This window comes from Mus musculus, chromosome 13 (assembly GCF_000001635.26).
Source record: "Mus musculus strain C57BL/6J chromosome 13, GRCm38.p6 C57BL/6J".
Taxonomy (NCBI): domain Eukaryota; kingdom Metazoa; phylum Chordata; class Mammalia; order Rodentia; family Muridae; genus Mus; species Mus musculus.
This window is the reverse complement of record NC_000079.6, coordinates 42252691-42273934: the sequence shown is the minus strand read 5'-3', so window position 1 is coordinate 42273934 and position 21244 is coordinate 42252691. Positions and strand designations below refer to the sequence as shown.

At 41.0% G+C, this 21244-nt stretch overlaps 1 annotated feature.

Annotated features, from left to right (window-relative positions):
• Nucleotides 14884-15834: an enhancer, noted in NCBI's record as "VISTA enhancer mm235". NCBI's record gives its function as "enhancer in: heart[5/6]" and the evidence as "EXISTENCE:transgenic organism evidence [ECO:0001131][PMID:17130149]".

The window sequence follows — 21244 nt, the reverse complement described above, 5'->3', positions numbered from 1 at the left end:
TAAGCTCAGCTTGAAGATGTGGTCAGTGATGATGTTACTTCCCTGAGACACTCACAGAAGGTGTGTGTAGCGCTGGAACAAGGCACTCACAGAAGGTGTGTGCAGCACTGGAACAAGACACTCACAGAAGGCATTCAGCAGTACACTGACCATTTTTCTATCACTTGTCCTTTGACTTATTATGTATTCCCCATTCATAAAAAATTACTCAATTTAAAAAACCCACATATTCCATATTTGGATCTAGAAGATAACAAAACCATCTCTGATTTTTCTGTCTTCATCTCAATTTTCAATGGCTGGATAGTAAATGCACTGTATTCTTTCTTGTCTACTGGGTCAGAGACAGATTTGCCTTCTTTCCAGGAATCATGTGAGAAATACTCATACCCCCAAGACTCGACTCGGCCATGTGATTCATTCTGGGGCAAGTTATAAACTAGTATCTCTTCAAAACCAAACCAAACCAAACCAAACCAAACCAAACCAAACCAAACCAAACCAAACCAAACCAGTTGGTAAGCTGTTACGCAGCTAGGTTAGCTCTGTGTGCTACTGAGGGGTTATATTCTTCATCATTCTGTTTATATGCAACTGCTTCCTGTCTCTGTTAAATCCAGCCAATAACACTAGAGGAATTTTGTATCTTTCTTGTTACAGTATATGATTCCAACATACACCTCCAAATCCCCCACTACATAGGCAAAACTCACCTAATTTAGCACAAATCGAACAGGCTGTCAAACTTACAAGAGTTTCTGGGGGTGGGGGTAGGGGGGAGTTCAGCTTGTCCCCATGACAAATACAGAAGCTATAGAACACACATGCACAAGTATGTTGCTCAGCTTCTCATGGATGGGATATAACCCGAAGAGTTAGTGTTTTGAAAACAAGAAAGGTTTGCTTCGACAAAGTTTTGAAGGGCTCAGTCCATAGTCAGTGGCTCTGTTGCTTGGGGCCTGTAGCGAGGCAGGGTAGCATGGTGGGAGTGCATGGTACAGGAAAATGCTCATCTCCCACGCTCCAAGAAATGAAGAGGAAGAAACTAGATCTTAATCTCTTCAAAAGCCTACCTCTTCAGCGTTTTTTACTGCCTCTCAATCCGGACCTAGGCTGGGAACCAGTTCTTCAACACCTGGACCTTTGGAAGACATTCCTACCTTAAACTATAGCACTGAGATACCTTTCATGATGCTAGTGATGTTTCAGGGATGCTGGAGTTTGAAAGGCCCTGCAAATGCTATGCATCTGCTCTGCCACTGGGTTCTACCCACAACACAGTTGAATTCAGGCACATATCTTTCCGTAATATGTACACAGAGTGTAATGTTTGTTCTCAGGATTCATAGGTTTTACAAGTCTGAATAACCTTCAGTATTTGAGTGTTGAAAACTTTTTTTCTGGGAAGGATTTTAGGAGCCAGAGGGAACAATGACACCACAAGAAAACCCACAGAATCAACTAACCCAGGCTCATAGCAGTTCACAGAGACTGAAGTGACAATCGGGGAGCCTGTCTGGCTCTGACCTAGGCCCTCTGCATTTGTGTTATGACTGTGGTTTTGGTCTTCTTATGGGACTCCTAACAGGGGAAGCAAGGGCTACCTCTGACTCTTTTGCTTGCTTTGGGGACCTTTTTTCCTACTACATTACTTGGGCCAGCCTTAGTATGAAAGGAGGTGCGATAGTCTTATTGCAACTTGATATGCCATGTTTAGTTTATATCCCTGGGAGGCCTGCCATTTTCTGAAGGGAAATGGAGGAGGAGTGGATCTGGGGGGAAGGGGAGGAAGTAAGGGAAACTGGGGTTGGGGTGTAACACTCAAGAGAAGAATTTAAAAAAAAAGAAGAGCAGCCATTTGCAATCAAAGGGAGGGAGGGAGGGAGGGAGGGAGGGAGGGAGGGAGGGAGGGAGGGAGGGAGGGAGGGAGGGAAAGGAAGGAAGGAAGGAAGGAAAAGGAAAGGAAAAGGAAAGGAAAAAAAAGAAAAAACAAAAGCTTCCCTTGTTATTAGCAACCATCCCAACAGGTTTATTGTAAAAGATGTCCCTTTGAAGAGACACAAAGGATGGCGGCTCTCATCTTTCAACATCTTGGTAGGCCTGGTGTTTTTTAAGTCCAGATGTTATATTAGTAACATTGAATGGGATTTGAGTTTCTTATCTTTCTCTTAATTTGTTTTTATCATTTCTTCTGACAAGACACGTTAAATGATTGAGACTGTTGTCATAAGTGATTTTCTACCTTAGCTTTCATGAAACTCTTGGTGGTGTTATTTCTCTGAGACTTCTCATACATCTCCACCAGATATGATGAATTCCCCTTCAGGACCCAAGAATAATAGTTTTGTCCTTATATGAACTTATCATTTGGTGGCATTGTCATAGAGATTAGCTATTTCAAAATGTATTCCCATGTCATGGCCTCAGCCAAAATGCAGCCAGTCTCTTAGACCACGCTAGAGCTCACAAATGCAGCCAGTCCCTTAGACCACACTGGAGCTCACAAAGAGAAAGTTCCTGGTTTTGTATCCATTTTCTTGACCTCTTTGAAACGCACACACACATTCTCTGGTCAGAATTGGAGGCACCAAGCACCATGCTCTAGAATAAGACCCCAAGCTTGGTTCTGTTTATGGTTAATGAGGATTCATTTCGACAATAAGTACAGACAAGGGGGAAGGCTAATTTCAGTTGTCAAGCCGCATTATATTTTACTGTAAACATTTTAAGAGAATTGCAATGCTGGTGTCTAAACATCTGAATTAGAGAAAGCAAATGTGAGGGCAGACCTATCTTTCCTGTATACCTGTGGCAACTTCAGTTTCTACGACACATTCCTGATGACCTCTACAGATATATTGTCTTCAAAGAAGTTTTTATCAATATTTAATAGCAGATACTCTCAATAGTTGTGCTAGATTAAGCCATAAGTAATTCCTAGTATTAGGTCATTTTTACCTACAAAAAAAATTTTTTTATTTGACTAGGGAGATAGCTCAGTCGCTGTGCAAGCTTAAGAACCCAAGTTGGATCCCTAGAACCCACATCAAAAATCTGGGCATTGTGGTACATGTTTGTTGCATCCGCACTGGGGAAACAAAGACAGAAGCATCCTTGGGGATTCCTGCCTAGCCAGCCTGGCCTATTGATGAGTTCCCGGTTACTGAGAGACTGCCTCAAACACCAAGGAATACATCCAAGATTGCCCTTAAACCTGCACAAACTACACACACCTACACACACACACACACACACACAAATGGACACATACCTGTAAACACACGAACCCACACACATGCAAGCACACAGACACACAGAATGAAAATTTCATAGGCCTTATATGTCAACAACTGTAAATTATCTTTGATTTAACTGTGATGGTTATCAGTATGATCACATGATCTTTGCCCAGGCAGAATCCTGAGGCTGCTGAAAGTTTGAAAAGGGGGCATTTGTCTATTCAGTCTTCCACAATTGCCATCGGAGCAAAGCTACAAGGGAATTCTGGTCAATTCTAAGCAAACAATGATGTTAAGGACACGTTTACACACAGAGTGGTAACACTTAGTCTTAATCGGTTTCTGGCCTGGAGTTAGAGTGAGTCTCTGCTTCTTCAGCCCAGAGATGCTCATTAGCGGCCCGAGCAAGCGTCCTCGGCAGCTTGGGTTTCTAAGAGTTATTACCATAATGGTCGCGAGCTGGTTTTATGAGCTGTCTGATTTTTTCCCTCATTATATCATTGATTTAGTATGCGACCTTACTTCTCTTATTAAGTTGCTCTTGAATCCAGAGCAGCTCCAGCTGTCAGATTTGTTTTAGCTGATTTATGTTTGTATTTTTATTGTACTTTAAAAACCAGCCTTCTGCATGTTACATTCAAGAATGATTCCGTATAATCCCAGCCCCCAAATTGTATATTACTTATTCAATCGTTTGGAACAGAAACATTTCATTTTAGGAAAATGGCTTTGACTTTTGGTGTCTCGTTCTGGTTCATGGGAAAATGTATCAAGAGGAAATTATCTGCTCCTCAGAACTCTGAGGGTTGTAAAGCTGTCCTGCTTATTATTACTCTCCTCCTTTGTGGTACTAACTTGAGAACAACTTGAAATTCTTCCAGTTACTGGAATTTTCAGCCTTCTTAATTAAAAAAGCACACGCACACTTTTGATCATTTATATTTATCCAGGAAATTGGTTGTTTTTAAAAGTTGCCCTAAATCCTAAGTATACTTTTAAGTATTCCTGATAGGTGCTGCTTTTCCTCAAGTCAAGTTTCCCAGTGTGAGTATTCCTCTTGACTAGTCATAGATCCACATGTTATACACCTATTTCAACAAAATACATTTTTCTCTTAAAATAATATGCTGAAACAGGAAGATCAAATTGGGTAAGGAAGAGAGGGATGAGGGAATAAATATGGGGAGGGACAGCTAATTTTGAGAGCCCTCTGAAAGGTAGTTTGGAAGCCTAACACAGTAGATACTTTCATTCACACACACACACACACACACACACACACACACACACAATTACCAAAGAATGGGGGAGATAGAGTCCCATTTGGACATTCTTGACACCAAATGAAGCTTCCAGTACCAAGATTGGGTTACATCTCATTGGATTGTTAGCTGAAGGGGTCTCAGAGGAGCCCCAAACAGGCTAGTCTGTTACCAAGACTATAGGTTGCTTTCCACAATTGGACAGAAAGGTTCTAGTACTAAAGACAACATCTACACAGTTCACTGAACATGAAGAAGTCAAGCTGGTGCCTACATAGAGCCTTCACCCCTGTGTTCTAGCACCTTTGGTACAAAGTAAATGAGAGTAAACTGCCAATACCTGACTTGACTGAAGGCCCATTCCATGAGGTGGATCCCATGCTCAGCACTGTGACCAACAAACTGAGACTACACAGCCTAGGGACCTAGGCTTAAACCAAACACTCTGTCCACACGGGGAGCTGGGGGGAGTAGCAATAAAATGATTCCTAAAGATATTCTACTATACTCATAGATCAGAGCTTTATGCAGTCATCATCGGAGAAACTTCTTCCTGCATCAGATGGGAACAGATGTAGAGAGCCACAGCCAGCTGAGAATGGGAGACATTGAAGCACTCAGCCCTAAACAAGATGTCTCAGGGAACCCTGAGGAAGAGGAGGCAGAAAGAGTGTAAAAGCCAGATGTCATGAAGGATATCAAGGAAACAAGGCCTTCTAAATCAACATGGCCAATACGCACATGAATTCACAGACGGAGGCAGCTAGAACAGGGGCTGTACAAGTCTGTACCAGTTGGGATCCTAGAGCTGAAAAGAAACGTGGACCCATGACCCCATTCCTAACCCAAAAGGCATCTCCAATTGTTAAGCACTTGCAAATGAATTTTTTTCATAATTTACTCCGAGGAAGTCTCATTTTCAAAACTATTCTTAAGGGTAGACTACATGTCCAACAGTAAATGGCCAATAGAAAATGAAGTCAAAGTATCTTTGGAGGGTTGGAGGTTCCTTGTCTCATAATGCAGTATCAGAGGTCTTCCTTTTTTCTCTTTTAAATTTTATATTATCAGTTTCATTATAATAATATATATATTATACACACACACACACACACACACATATATATATATTTTACCTTACATGTCTTTTGTGTTATGTTTTCCAGTCTAGTGTTTTTATGGGATTTGTGAGTGTGAAAAAAATCTTTGTTTCTTGTGCCTTCTCTTGGGCTCTTTTCCTTCTGTTGGTTTGTCTTGTCCAATTCTGATGGGTTAGTTTTTGCTTTATCTTATTTTAGTTTAGTTTTATCCCTTAGCATCCCCTTGTTTTCTGATGAGAGACAAAAGGAGGGTCGATCTGGATGGGAAGTGGGGAGGAGCACAGAGGAGTAGAGGGAGGGGAGGAGCACAGAGGGGCAGAGGAAGGGGAGGAGCACAGAGGAGTAGAGGGAGGGGAGGAGCACAGAGGAGTAGAGGGAGGGGAAACTGTAGTCAGGATATAGTATATGAGGGGAAAGATATATTTTCAGCAAAAGGGAAAAAAAGCATAATAAAAAAATTCTATGTTTTACTTGGATCCTTTTGTTGATTTCCATTGACTTTTAAAATCTGTTCTTTAACTTCTTATGCTTTTTTTTTTTTTTTAATTCTTTAAAGAAGTATTATATGGCCAGGCAGGGATGGCTCACACCTTTAATCCCAGCACCTAGGAAGCAGAGGCAGTAGAACATTGAGTTTGAGACCAGCCTGGTCTACAGAGTGAGTTCCTAGATAGCCAAGGGTACACAGAAAAACCTTGTCTAGAACACTTTTTTAAAAAAGTATTCTGTGGTAATGAAAACTCTCTTGAGCAAACCTGGGAGCCAAGAGTGTGGTATTGTAGTGAAGTGGAAAGATTCTGGGATAGAAGACCCTCGAGGGTTTGGGATGTTTAGAGCTGGGTGGCCAGCTCAGCCAGAGTCAGAAGGGTTTCCAGCAGAAGAGGTGACTGAGCTCAGAGCTGGAACAGGCTGGGCAAAGGGAGGTAGATGGAGAAAAGAGACATATATAAAGACAATGATGTTAAAGCGATCTATATTTCCATGTTAGTGGAGGGTGTTTGACATGATAACAGTCACACACACACATATATATAAACAATGTGTATTAGTTACTGATATATGTGTGTGTGCATATGTGTGCATGTGTATGTATATAAATAATATATATTAGTTTTTTATTTAAGTTTATATTTGTATTGTTTATTACTTTTTTAATTTTAGATGTATAGAAAAAATGAACAAGAAGCACCCAGTTTCCTGTGCCCAGTTCACTACTGATTTATTTTTATTAGTGACCTCTGTGTTTTAAACCAATGAAATATGTATCTTCTCCCTAATTTGTTATATTTAAAAAATTAGGGCCAGTAGAATGGGTCATTGGCTAAAAGCACTTGATGCTACACATGCACCCATATTCAAATGGACACATCTCACACACACACACACACACACACACACACACATACACACACACATAAACACACATACACACACACACATACACACACATACACACACACATGATAAAAACAGTAAAGACTAAAATGCAAAAGTGAAATATTAGTTGATTGAACTGTGAGTTTGCTATATCCATATGCATTCTGAATATTAAAAGGTTAATTATTTCTTGAAGATAATTATTACTCTGAGAGCTTTGGATTGCTGCTAATACACCCTAGATTGGCTCATGAGTCACCTAGATCCTTCAATTTAAAACCCATATTTAACTGTATTGTGTCATGTTTAAAAATTAAAGTTAATCAGAGTTTCAGCTCATATTCCTGAGAAAGATCAATCATCATGGCTGGGTAAAAGATTCTTTCCAATAATTAAAACTACTCAAAAGGATCTTGAAACTGAGACTTTCAGGAGGCAAAGAGTTTAGCATTTATTTTTCCCTTTGTCGGACAGTCAGAAATCTGGTCACAAAGAAAAGCTTATTTTTCTTTTTCTTTAATGTTTTCATTTTGCTTGAAGGGACGTTTGCTTTTGTAACTTTGAGGCCGATCAAAGTCATTAGAAATCAACTGTACAAATGGGTACCTTAATACCTTGCTACAATTAAGGAAAAATATAATTTTTTAAAAGACAGGGAAGAGAGGACTTTGAACAGAGGAAGACAGCCTGGGCTGGGCCTGGGGGGTGAGAAAGAGCCTGATCCATATTTGGGAAATGAAATGTTCCCAGGGTTAGACAGAAAGAGCGACAAGACCCATACCAGGCTGGAGAGATCACTGACAGCCAAACCGTAAAAGGTGGCTGAGGAGCCTGGGTGATAGGATGCCAGAGACTTGAGAAGGTCTGCAGAAATGCAAATAGTGACGCCAACAGATTGGAATCTCAAACGATTACTTTGATCCTCTGGTGGAAAATAAATTGTGTGGGAAATGAGACAAAAGCCTGGGGAGCGAGTGTGGTCGGATGCTGCGGGGGAGACTGTGGAGGTCTACACCAGCCATCCTAGTCGGCCTGGAAGAAAGGCAGTAGAGCAGGCTGCTCGAATTGACTTTGACTTTGTGTAAAGAGTTCTTTTTCTATCCTGTGTGTCCTGTGTGTACACACCTGTAAATGCCTACAGCTATCCGCCATTTTTCCTCTATTCTGTAAGGTATAGGAACTTAGCACCCTTCCGCTCATTTGTGTCTCTTTTGGAACCACATTCCAACTTTTGCCATTAGAATCTGTGGTGCCATTGGCAGGTGTGACTTATAGGATGTCTTCGATTTGTTTCCTCTCACTGCACTTCTGAATCCCCTGAACATGTCCTCCACGAAGAACTTCTCCTTCTGATTTGTTTAGCTATCTGTTCCTTTTACTGATTATAACAGCAGCTAGCAAATACTTCTGTTTGTAAGCACAAACCTTACCCTGCACTATGTGTACTCAAGCATTTTCCCCCTGAAGGTTTCTGTGAAAGTGTGCATCCTTAATGTATTTTTTTAATAATTTAATTTTATTTTACATACACTGGTATGACCTGGAGTTACAGACAGATGAGGGCCGCCATGTAGGTGCTGAGAACTGAACCCTGGTCCTTTGGAGGAGCAGCCAGTGCTCTCAACCCGTGAGCCACTTCTTCAGTCCCTGTGTTTTCTTATTTTAACTGCAGAGACTACACACAGAGCAGTGGTTTGGTAGCAAACTTTCCCTCTTCCGTCCTGTGACCAAGCCCCGTTGCCTTGGATGTTTAGTCTTTGGAAAGAACATTCTTAGAATCAAATTTCACTTAGTTCTTTCACGGGTGACCTTTCCTTCTTTGATGAAAGTTGGGATTATTTTTTCTGTCTTTATCTTTGAAATTTAAAGTTGTTTGTTTCTCCATACCCCCCTTATTTGTTTTGCCCATGGAGCACCTTGTAGAACATATGGCAGATGAAGACACACATGGATAAAAGCATAAGGGTAAGCCAGGCAAAATTAAATCTGACCCACTCCTCTAGTTCATTATTAGTCACAGGTGTAGCTGACATTGCCACCACCAAAGGAAGTCATACTGGCCACTGTACAGTCCTGAAGATTTGCTAACCCTTGAAAGTTCTGGAAAGCCACCCTGACCTCAGGAAAGCTTCCTGCCATTAGAATCCAACCCAGTTATTCTTCCGGCACCTGGATGAGCTCGAGAACCTCAGAGCCTGCTTCACAATTCTTTGTCCTCCTTACACTGGACAATTTGCACATGATAAGGAATAAAGATGAAGTCTAATTCTTCGTAGCTTTGGGGATTTTGTATGAAACCAACAAAAAAAGAGTGTTAACCATACCAAAACAGGAATGACAACAACAAAATCCTACAAAACAAATTGTGTGTGAAATTAAAGCCAGTCTATATGTCCTTTTTATACTTCCCCATATGGCCAGTCATCCAAACGTCAACAGCCACTGGTTGTTAGCTACAAACATCATGAAGTCTTGCATCTTAACCAGACTTTAGGAGTAAATGAAAAAGAGAATAGAAGCCAACAAAACAATACCTAAGAAGTGGGTCCATGTGGTCTAACAGAAACATCAAAAGGACAGTGCTAACTTGATGCACAAATGGACATAAAGCACCCTTCTGCAAGAGCCACCCAGGATGTGCCCATTCTAAACAGAGTACTGTCTTGTCCCCTTAGCACTTTTAATGGCTTTTTATTTCAATTTTGTTTCTAACATCTTAAAATTCGACAAGCTTATGATCTTCCCCTTATCACAGTGGTGTTATCTCCATCAGCCAAAGCATCTTGCTAGTCTATGCCTTCAATCAGCTCAATATTCCTTTTATATTTGTGGAGATTTTAGAGGCATTTTCTCTTGCCAGATTGCTATAGTTCTAATGTGCCTCCAAAAGGCAAGTATTGGAAATGTAATTGTCAGTGTAATAGCACTAAGGGGTGTGAACTCTAAGGGCTTTGGTCCTTAAGGCAGGGGGCTATTCTTACAGCAGACCAAGTTCAGCCTCTTTCTCCTCCCACCCCTACCTTCCTTCCTACTAATGATGTCGCAAGAAGGGCCTCACCATCAAAAGTCAGTGCCTTGACCTTGGACTTCAGCCTTCAGAACTGCAAGGAGATAAGATTTTATTTTATATAAATCACCCCACTTGAGGCATTGTGCTCTTGCAACACAAAACAGATGGAGACAACAATCTATGCAAACCTTTCCATCTCTGTTGGCGTGGGTTAATCCGTGCTTCATCAGTTAGACAGAAGAGACTTGTTGGATTTTATTATTCATTTGAATAACACGATAGGCGATGAATATATGGCTATGCTCCAACTGGTATACACAAACATGCCACGAAGCACAGGCACCTTGTGCCGTAGGCAACCTTTGACTTCCCTATGGTACAGGGCCATTGTCACCATGCTCTGATTTCTTCCTCCAACCCCAAAGTGTCTTTCAAAAGCAGCTCTTTAAGGGGATACTTACTTTAATCTAAAGGAGTGGTTCTCAACCTTCCCAATGCTGCAACCCTTTAATACATACAGTTCCTCATGTTTTGGTGACCCCCTCACCCCCAACCATAAAATTATTTTCATGACTACTTCAAACCTGTAATTTTGCTACTGTTGTGAACCATAATGTAAATCTCTGTGTTTTCAATGGTCTTAGGTGACCCCTATGAAAAGGTCATTCAACCCCCACCACGGGGTTCCAACCCACAGGTTGAGAACCACTGTTCTAAAGGGACTCCTTTGAAGTAGTTGAGCATAGCATTTCTTTTTTACACTTTCACTGCTCATTGCATTGTTCTGTAATTATCTACCATAAAGAGGGAAAAGCTGTGACAGAGTTGAAGCTAGGAAAACATTATCTGTTATGTCTTCTTTGTGACTAATGTGTTCTTTTCCTGTTCAGCTGTATAGAGTTTGATACTAAGCAGGGTTGTTTTTGTTTGTTTGTTTGTTTGTTTTTTAGTAGCTACCTTAATCTAGCTGTGTGTTGTTTTTATTTGGCAGCTTGTTACAATATAAATGACCTTATTTTAATTTTTTTGAAGAAAATAATAACTAAATTAATAATTTATGTAAAGTCCCTATGATGCTATCTGAAACATGGGCGGGGGGGGGTGTCTCCCTAAGTGTTAATAACTATGGAAATAAACTGAGTTGCTTTTCTGACTAACTAGGGCTATATGTCCTTTATCATCAAAAACATACCTCCGTCAGTTTTCTTTCTACAGTATATGGTTAGATTGGTGTAGACGAAAATAAGAAAATTAGAGTACTTTATGTGTACAAGTCTCATTGCATTTGTCTTGAAAACCATATTGTATTGATTTCTATGCAGAAAACCTGGTGCTAACTCATAAAGAACACAGGGACCAATCTTAATTCAACCACAAATGTTGAATCAAAAGGAAAATATAACAGGTTTTTTTTTTTTTTTTTTTTTTTTGTCAGATAAGGGGCATTAGGTCACTAGGCACATTCCTCATTGCCAAATTTGGAACTTGGGGAGTATTTTCCCTTTATTAAGCACTAAAAAATTTGTATAAACAGGAATTTTCATAGATTATGCAACATGAAACATGTTAGAATTCAGCCTCACCCAGCACTTCTCCAATCAAACACAACAGCCTTTGATCCGGTTCAAAAATCATTTTACTCATTAATAATGATAAGAAAGCCAGACATTCTGAATTATTTTGGTAAAGAGTTTAACTCTATTGATCGTAAATAGGTTTGCTCCAAGTCAGTAAGTCTGAAAACTCTTTGGCTCTTTACCTCTTGCAGAGGAGAGAGGAACCTGGAGAGATGGCTGGGTGGTTAACAGCCAGTGCCTGCTCCTGCAGAACACCTGAACTCCACATCTGTTGCTTGGATCTGATGCGTGTGTGTGTGTGTGTGTGTATGTGTACTTTCTCTTCTCTCTCTCTCTCTCTCACACACACACACACACACACATGCACAGGCATACACACATAGACAATTAAAATAAGTCTTTGCTAGGCTAGGGGCACATCCCTTTAATGCCAGCACTTAGGGGAAACAAAAGCAAGGGGATTTCTGTGATTCACAGGTAAGTCAGGTCTACATAGTGACTTCCAAGCCAACCAGGATTACTTAGTGAGATCTTGACAGGAAGAAGACAGGAAGGAAGGAAGGAAGGAAGGAAGGAAGGAAGGAAGGAAGGAAGGAAGGGAGGGAGGGAGGGAGGGAGGGAGGGAGGGAGGGAGGGAGGGAGGAAAGGAGAGAGGGAGGGAGAGAGGGAGGGAGGAAGGGAGGGAGGAAGGGAGGGAGGAAAGAATGGAGTAGAAGGGGAGGAGGAGGGAAAAGAAAGTGGAAAAAGATAAGAAATGGCTGAAATAGAGGAATGAAGAGTGTGTTGATAGTGTCAATCTCAAGGTCAAGTCTAACTTGACAAAGGAGAAGAGGCTTGGTTATGATGGTGAACATCTGTAATTGCAAGACTCAGGTGGCTAGGGCAAGAGACTCTCAAGGTCATTATTGGCCCAGTTACAAAGCAAGAAAATAAGAGCAAAATGCACCACAGTTTACCCACTCAGGCTATTGACTACCAAGGGTGGCCATTTGATCTTCAATTATCAGTGAACTGGGAATCTGATTCCCTTTACATACTTTGGAGAGACGCAGCTCAGTATGTACAGGATGGGTATTGCCCCTCTTTGGAAGGTCCAAATTGTCATGAATTTTACTAAAAATCGCTTACCTGAGACATCACACACATCCTTGTGGAAGGTACATTTCCGTGTACTCTGAAAGTACAGAAGATTTCCTCACACCGGAGTTTCAGCTTTCTCTCGACCCTGGGAGTTTCCTTGATTCACCCACAGGTGAGGCTAGGTCTGGCAGTTGCTGGAGTCTGGGAGAGACGACCGGTAGGATCTAAACAAGCCTAAAATCAACCTCAGGTGGGCCAGGAACGGCTAATCAGCCATAGGAATTTGCTTGTCATAAATCTCAGTGAAGTAATGGCGGCACACCCACTTGCTCATCAAATAAGTGTGCTCACTTGCAAATAAGTGTCCCGGCTTCCCCAGCTCTTGCCAAACTTTTCAGTGTCATTCCTACAGTCAACAGTACAGGGTACCTGGTCATAAAATGATGAAAGAAATCTTTATATATCCTCTAGCCATTGTTCATACCATGTGACTGGATATTTACCAAGAAACTGTGTCCTAGACTCGGGAAAACCATACTCTCTCTTCCCACGATGAAGTCACATGCTTCTAATGCACAAAATCCTCAGTCTCTGAAGGGGCGAGGGGAAATTGTTTCCCATCTCTGGAAGGATTTGCCATGGATCTCTGAAGATGTACTTGCTAGAAATCAACCAGTCGATATTTGTTAGAAACTTATTTATGTCAACAATTTGCTCATGGGGTTATTTCACCATCCTCACAGTGAATTCCTTTAAAGTACAACATTTTGAATCATGCTTTTAAAAGGAATTGTAAAATGAAGTGATTCAATCTTGCCAAAAACCCTCATATGTCATTATAGTAAACCTTCATACGTCCAAAAGTGGCTGATGGACCTAGAAAACCAGTAAAAGCTGTCAAAAATATCAGGACCCAGGATTCTTACCAAACCCACTGGGTCAGAATTTGTATCTTAGTGTTTCAGGTGATTTTTTTACAAAAGATTTTAAGACAGACTGTCACTAATTTTTGTGCATCTGTGGACTTTAACTCTTGTGTTCAAGCAATAAGATCGTAGTACTGGTCAGTTGAAGAGTTAAGAGCCAAGAAGCAATCTTCCGGTTTTCATGCATTACCATCCTACTTGATCCCAACCATATTGTAGATACAATTCTACTTCCCCAAACGGTCCCTCTCCCTTTGCGTGTGGCTGCAGTTCTATCCTGTGTGCTCGAGAATCAAGAACATTTAATATGAGTACAATCTACTCATGGAAGCAAACTTCATATCGCTGAAATAAAACCTGATACAAAAGAGTCATCAGGCTTCATCAGAGAATCAGAGAAAAATGGTTCCTTACAGTAGAAGGTGAACAGCGGAGACCGAGAAAGTTCAAGACTTGGAGTGAGCTAGTGAAGGTTGATACCAAGGACTCGAGGACCAGGGTCTGGTATTCTTTTCTGCTCTAGACTGTATAATATTTCTCAGTCCAAAATTGTCACACTTCTAAACTAGTATTGCTAAAAGTAGAAGTGACATGATCGAGACAGACAGAGAAGCCAAAAGAAGAGATAGTTGATTCCAACCTAAATCCTTGACATCTCTACTAGCCCAGAACAGCAGGGTCATAAGTGTAACCTGCTTGTATGGGCATGACCACAGCTTCACCCTGGCCTTTGGGAGTGGGACTTTTGGATGAATTGATATTCTTGGCACAGGATGATGTTGTTGTTGCAATCCCTAGGCTAACTGTTGTCTGAGAAAATGGTTTTCCACCCAGGCAAGTTTTTTTTTTTTTTTTTTCCCAAACGTTAAGGAGTGATCGTATCTGAGTTTTGTGTGTTCTGGATATTTCTCTGGGACTTAAGAGGTGGCATACAGAAACAGGTTGAGGACACAGCCCTCTGCCCACCAGGTGGGTTTATATCACATGGCCCTATCCAGAAATGCTCCTCTACTCCCAATAATGATTCAAGATTCAAAGGACAGAAGGAATGGTGGAAATACCATGAAGAGTAAATAAATAAGTAAACAAATGTTTTTATATATTTATTATGGGTATGGAGGGGACAGCATGCATGCCACACCATGTGGATATTTGAGAGGGCAACATGCTGGACCCAGTTCTCCGCTTCCTGCTTCTACCATGAGGCCCTTCTGGATGAAACTCAGGCTGCTGGGCTTGGTGCCTATGTGCCTTGACCTGCTGAGCCATTGGGCTGGCCCAAAAGAACACTATTAAGGGCAAAAGCACTGGATAGGAGGTCGGGAGGAGATTTTGGTCTTTCCTGCACATAATGGACAGAATATGTCTCTCTAAAGATCTTCCTCCATATTTGGGAGGTCAACCATAATTCACATTAATACTGCATCACGAGGCAGCCACTCACTGGTGATGTAGGGGAGATTCTGTTACGTCTAAAACCCTAGCAAAGAGCACCCATCATGCTAAAGTGACCTCTACTTCAACAGCTGGGGGCTTGTGGCCTCCTCCCTTCAACTCCTTCTGCCCAGTTTCCCCAGATAATCTCCTGTAGCTTACAACATGCCAGTAACCACAGAGTCCTTGGTCTGGTTTCCCTCCCTCACCCTCCCCACCCCCCTGGTCTTAAAGGGGAAGAGAAAATGTTCTGCACTTTCAGAATGAAAGGCTCCTTAACCAGGGCGGAAAGCTCTGTCATCCCAGGGTATTGCTGTAATCTGGAAGTCTATATTTAGCAAGTGATGTGGCTGGGGCTGAGAGAATTTGTTTCCAACAACTTGAGCCTATCAGTAGAAATGGAAGCTGGAGAAGTTCACGGCACTCACCCTGTCCCTGTGGATGGTCTGTCACTCGGAAAACTCCACATTAGGAATTTCTGAAGTTAACAGGGTTTTCTCGAAATCGGTCATTTCATTCAAATGGGACATTTTGCTGAGGTGACTTGGCAAGTAGCCATGAGATGGGCCTAGAGAAAAGGCAGAGGTTTTAAAGGGAAGTATCCATGTCTTCCACCGACTCCCAGGCAACTGTGGGTCTGCTAGGCCCGGTCACTTTCTTCTCCATTCTCTCCACTTGTGATGCACAGTCAAGGTCTATGAACAAAGATAATTTAATGTTAAACTAATATGTGATGTCAGTTTAGGGAGGCGAAACTACCTCAAACTCCCTGCTAAAACTACCTTGAAAGTGTGTTCTATACTCAGAGTTTGCAATTTCAACCAACTCTTCAATTACAGAGTGTTTCTAGAGAAAAAATTTAAAGACAACACTGTTCAAACTTTTATTGGCACATATTAATTATACATAATTATGGGTTTCAATATGGCATCCATATATATGCATATATAGTATATTTTTATCATAGACATCCACATTCTGAGGCCCTGCCCTCTTTCTAATTAGTCCTTTTCCACTTACAGGAGTGTGTGTGTGTGTGTGTGTGTGTGTGTGTGTGTGTGTGTATGTGTGATGTAACTCAGTGAGTAAAATTTATTTTGAGATTTTATTTTCACTTACAATTATTGGCTGAGCTATTTCTTGTGTGTTGGTCCAGAGCTTAGCTGTCATCAATAACTTCTATAGTATTTGTTCTTGGGTTCTTTAGTCCCCATAGGGCAGGTGATATCTAATACCTAAGCAAAGGGACATGTGGGTGCAACTATCATCACTATGGTGGCAGTGAGTGTTGTAACTAATATGAACATCTCTACAAGATTGAGTCTCAGAGTGTGATCTGTAGACTTGTGGCTTTCTCCAACATCCCATTCAAGTCTATGATATCAAAGCTTTTTGAAAAGTGATTACATTTACTTATTTGTTCACTCATTTTGTGTGTGTGTGTGTGTGTATTTATATTCCACAGTGCACACATGAAGATCAGAGAACAACTTGTTAAAGTCATTTCTTTCTTCCTACCATATGGGTTCCAGGAATTGAACTTGGGTCCTTGGCTTTGGTGGCAAGCACCTTTATCTCACTGTCCCCTAAAATAAAATGTGGAACTGGAGCGATGGCTCCCCTCATACTGCTCTTCCAGTGGATCCGAGTTCTATTCCCAGCACCAATGCCAAGGAGCTGACAACCACCTATGACTGCCATCTTCTGGCCTCCGTGGATACCTCCACACACACTTGTAGACACACAAATAAAAGGAACTCTTAGATAAAGCAAATTTTACTTGCTTTTTCCCTCTGTGCTGGTTAATGCAATGATTGTAATAGTAGACCCAACATGGTTGTGGGCTTAGGATTAACAGTCAAGGGCTGTCTCATAGTGGTACCTTGAGACACTGCCTTCTTCCTTGCTACACGATGGGAGAAAAGGAGCCTTTCATGACCTCAGCAAGATAGGGAGCGTGATTAAGTTCTGTATACAGCCTCCTTTGAGCACACTGTAATACAGCTGATGAGATGGAGACATGCATAAGTCACTCAGGCATCTAGTGTGATGAGATGGAGACATGCACAAATCACTCAGGCATCCCAGTGTGTCTATAGCTGTTTTGATCACAGGTTAGCATCACATAGGTTTTCTTCAGAACACTAGTTTTCCTGTAAGACATCTGTTAGCAAATTATTGTTATAAAGCCTTGACTACTGTATGAATTCTTAAAAGTGAACAGTAAGCTTTTCACTTAAGCTTTGACTAAAACTCAGAAGTTTGAAAATTTGTACATACTAATGTAAATCTGCCAGGGTGCCTGCCCTATCCTCTAGAGATTGTTTTTCTGTTAAGATCAAAGACATTAACAAATAGTAGTAAGTATTATTTTGTAATCAATATTTAGAAGGTTCACTTAATGAATTTATACTTTCTAGATAATCAATCATTGCATGACATGCATTGGCAAAAGAGCCATCAGAAAAAAATGTAATTTCTCAAAAGTTACTTTATTTATATTGTATTGAGTTTATCGATGTCATTTAAAAATTATTTTTGATTGTTTAGCTTTATTTTCTAAGGTGGTAAATTATAAACAATAGCTTGGAATCAATCCTTAATCATTTTTAAGGTCATAAAGGAATTCTGGGTTCAAATTATTTCCTGATAACTGCCTTTCAAGTCTTAACTTATATTTCATGAAATAATATTATTTCTAACAGGAAATGACAGTACTTCAATCTCAAGTAGATTTTGGTTGGCTTAAACTAATTAAACTAATTCATATTATGTTGCTAGTCACCATGTGATAGTTATTTTCTATCAACCGTAAGTTCCTGTTGACGATCATCCAACCTTTGTGAAGAATTTTCACCCTTTAGAGATTGGGTTATATTCTACAAAAGTTTCTGTAAAGGCATTGTGATGTCTATATTCTAATTTAAACAGTACATGTCAATGAACTGAGTATAAATAATTGTAATAAAAGGACTGTGTTAAATCTTTGGGATGCAAAGATGACTGGACCAAGCTTACAACCATGATAGAGCAAATTCTTGTCACCTTTACTTTCTTTGTGCATGCAGGCAGCAGATAGATACTTGCTGAGAGTCTTCTCAGAGCCAGGCACTAGTACAGACATAGAGATGACAGGCACAAGCCTGTTAACCCTGCTAAGAATTCACAATCTGCCTTAGTTATTTTCTATCGCTGTGATAAAACACCACCGTGACCAACTTATAACAGGAAGTGTTTAATTTGGAGCTTACGGTTTCAGGGGTTTAGTGTCCATGATGGCAGATCTAAGGTAACATGTCAAGAGCAGCAGAGCCCTTACATTTTGATCCACAAGTCAGAGGCAGAAACAGACACTGGCAATGGTGCCAGTCCTTTGAAATCTTAAAGCCTACTCCCAGTGACACACCTTCTCCAGCAAGGCCACACCTTCTAATCCTTCCAAAAACATTCCACCAGCTAAGGATCAACTGTTCAAACATATGAGCCTCTAAGGAAGGCAGGAGGCAATCTCATTCAAACTAACAAGCAGTCCTTCAACAAAGGCAGGGATATTTATAAATGAATGAATCACTATGACTGTAAATACTTAATAAAGCAAGTATGTAGAGTGCTCAAGAATGTACCAGAAAATGGTCTGGAGAGATCCTTCACTGGAAAAGAATGGGCAAGTGGGGCAATGTCATCGAGAGAAAACATTATATGCAGGTCACAAGGAGGGCTGGGGAAGCAGAAGGTCATAGTAGTCAAAGCATGTTTGGACAGGGAAAGACAGAGCCAGGGCAAGTGGCAAAGTGAGCATAGATTCAAGGCATGCAAACAGGGGCCAACCTCATCTCAGAATATTTCATTAGCACCTACCTAACGCCCTTAAAAGATACATTAGAGATAGGCATGGTGGTACACACCTTTAATGCCAGCACCCATGAAACAGGGGCAGGCAGATTTCTCTGAGTTCAAGGTCAGTTTGCTCTACACTGAGAGTTTCAGACCAGCTAAGGCTAAATAGTGAGACCTTGCCTCAAAAAAAGCAAAAGATATACACATATATATATATTTTTTAAAGATGTGAGTTAGGGCTCATGGAGTAAATGTACTTGTTTCTAAAGCCCTGTCCTGAGTTTGCTTCCAGGAACCCTCGCCAAGGTAGAAGAGAATGAATTCCAGGAAGTTGTCCCCTGATTGTCACATGAATACCTGTGCTCATTCACACATCTCTCTCTCTCTCTCTCTCTCTCTCACACACACACACACACACACACACACACACACACACACGCATGCATACACAATAACACTTAAATTAAAAATAGAATTATTTAAAAGGCATGACTTATAGTTTAACACCCACAACTAAGCTGTGTACGCTATGAGACACCATATGTTTACCAAAAACTCACATGACAACAATGTCTGAAGGGTTAACATAGAGAGCCCCATCTGACAGATTTAAAGACCGAGGCACAAAGAATAAAACCACCTACCTAATGCTGTGCAGAAAGATGAGTTGGAATCAAAGCAATTTGACCCCAAAGCTCACAGTCTCCCTTATTTTCCACACCACCTCCTACTGCAGGCTATTAGACAGCCGCAGACTCTGAGCTCACACAACGGCTCAGTTTAAGTCATATTTTCCTGTGCTTTGGTGAATGACCATTCCCTTTCTCTGAGTTAGCCATTCACCAGGTCAGCCTGGTCATAGAATTGCACCTTCTCTTGAACAATCCCTTCAACAGCTCGAGCTATCCCACACCCCGTGAAAGCCTTTGGTATCTAGGTGGACCAACTCTGGTCAGACTATAGCCTGGGTCCTACTTGTTGCTTTGCAACAAAGACAAATATGCTATTGAGGAAATCCTCTCAACGCTGTGCCCTTTTCTTCCTCATTCCAAATAAGTTGCATTAGTGCACAGTCATTTACCTAATGGGGCTGTGGTTTAACTTCCTTCTCGGAAGGCTTATATGGAAAAGCTGTAAAGATAGGTGCAGTTCACCTCGAACAGTGTGGAATGGCTGTTGCAGGAGAAATTTCCACTACTCCAACTTTGTTTTCTTTGGCACACTGAGTTAATATGCACTAGCTGTGTATGCTGGGGCAATTTGCTAGAGAGAGCACTTAAGAGAGAGTGGAAGTCATGATGGAGTCTTCAAAAAAGAGTCACTTAGGCAACTGTCTCCTATGCAAAGAAGAAGAAGAAACTGGTTCCAATTCTAAATGAGGTTTCACTTAGAAGGTAGCAAATGAGCAATTGTCCCTTAGCACCACTGATCGTGGAGCAGTGATGAGCTTCAAGTGAAAATGCAGCTGTGCCTTTACAAATATCTTTAATCAATTTTCCAATTTTATTAACAGTGTGTCTCTCTCACCATGATCCCTAAAGGCTTAGGAATGGGCATTCTGCACTGTCCACAGTGAAAATATCTTCCTGATTATGAGTAGACTCAACTAATGATTGAAAATTCAGAATAAAAGTAGCTTTGAACTGGTTTGCACAACTACTCACATAGATGAGAATGCTCCAGGGTGGCTCCATGGCTCCATCACAGTCTGAGTGTCTAGTGCTTTCTACACAATATTGCAGCATCTGCAGCACAGAACAGGACCCCATCCAACCATCACATCTGCATTCCAGACATCAGATTTTGTTCTAACAGAACAAGATAAAGTTCCATTATTTCCCATGAATAACAGCACCCACCAGTGTTGCCGGATCCTCACCTCTTCCACTGAGAGAGAGAGAGAGAGAGAGAGAGAGAGAGAGAGAGAGAGAGAGAGAGAGAGAGAGAGAGAGAAAGAGAAAAACAGACGACCAAGGGTAATTGTATCAGTCCTTTTACTCTGTGTGTGTGTGTGTGTGTACTTTATTTCAATGTATACAACAATTCAACCCCTGTTACACAAAAGAAAACAGAAACAGTTTCAACAACTTCACACATCTAATAAGAAGTTCAAGTTTGGGGGTGATATTCTTTGGTCTCCATTAGGCATAAGTCTGTCTATGAATGCTCTTAGGAAGCTCGGGACTTATACAGGCTTTCTGATACAACACCATAGGTATCAATATGTTGATACCTATGATTTTGGTATCAATATCTTGGCAACTTTGGTATCAAAGTGTTGATACCTTTGTGATACAACACCATAGGAATCAAGGTACCAAGAATACCATAGGCACAGGACGAACTGCAGACAACCATTTATCCCACTGAGATAGAAAAGTGAGAATCAGTTTATAAGTATT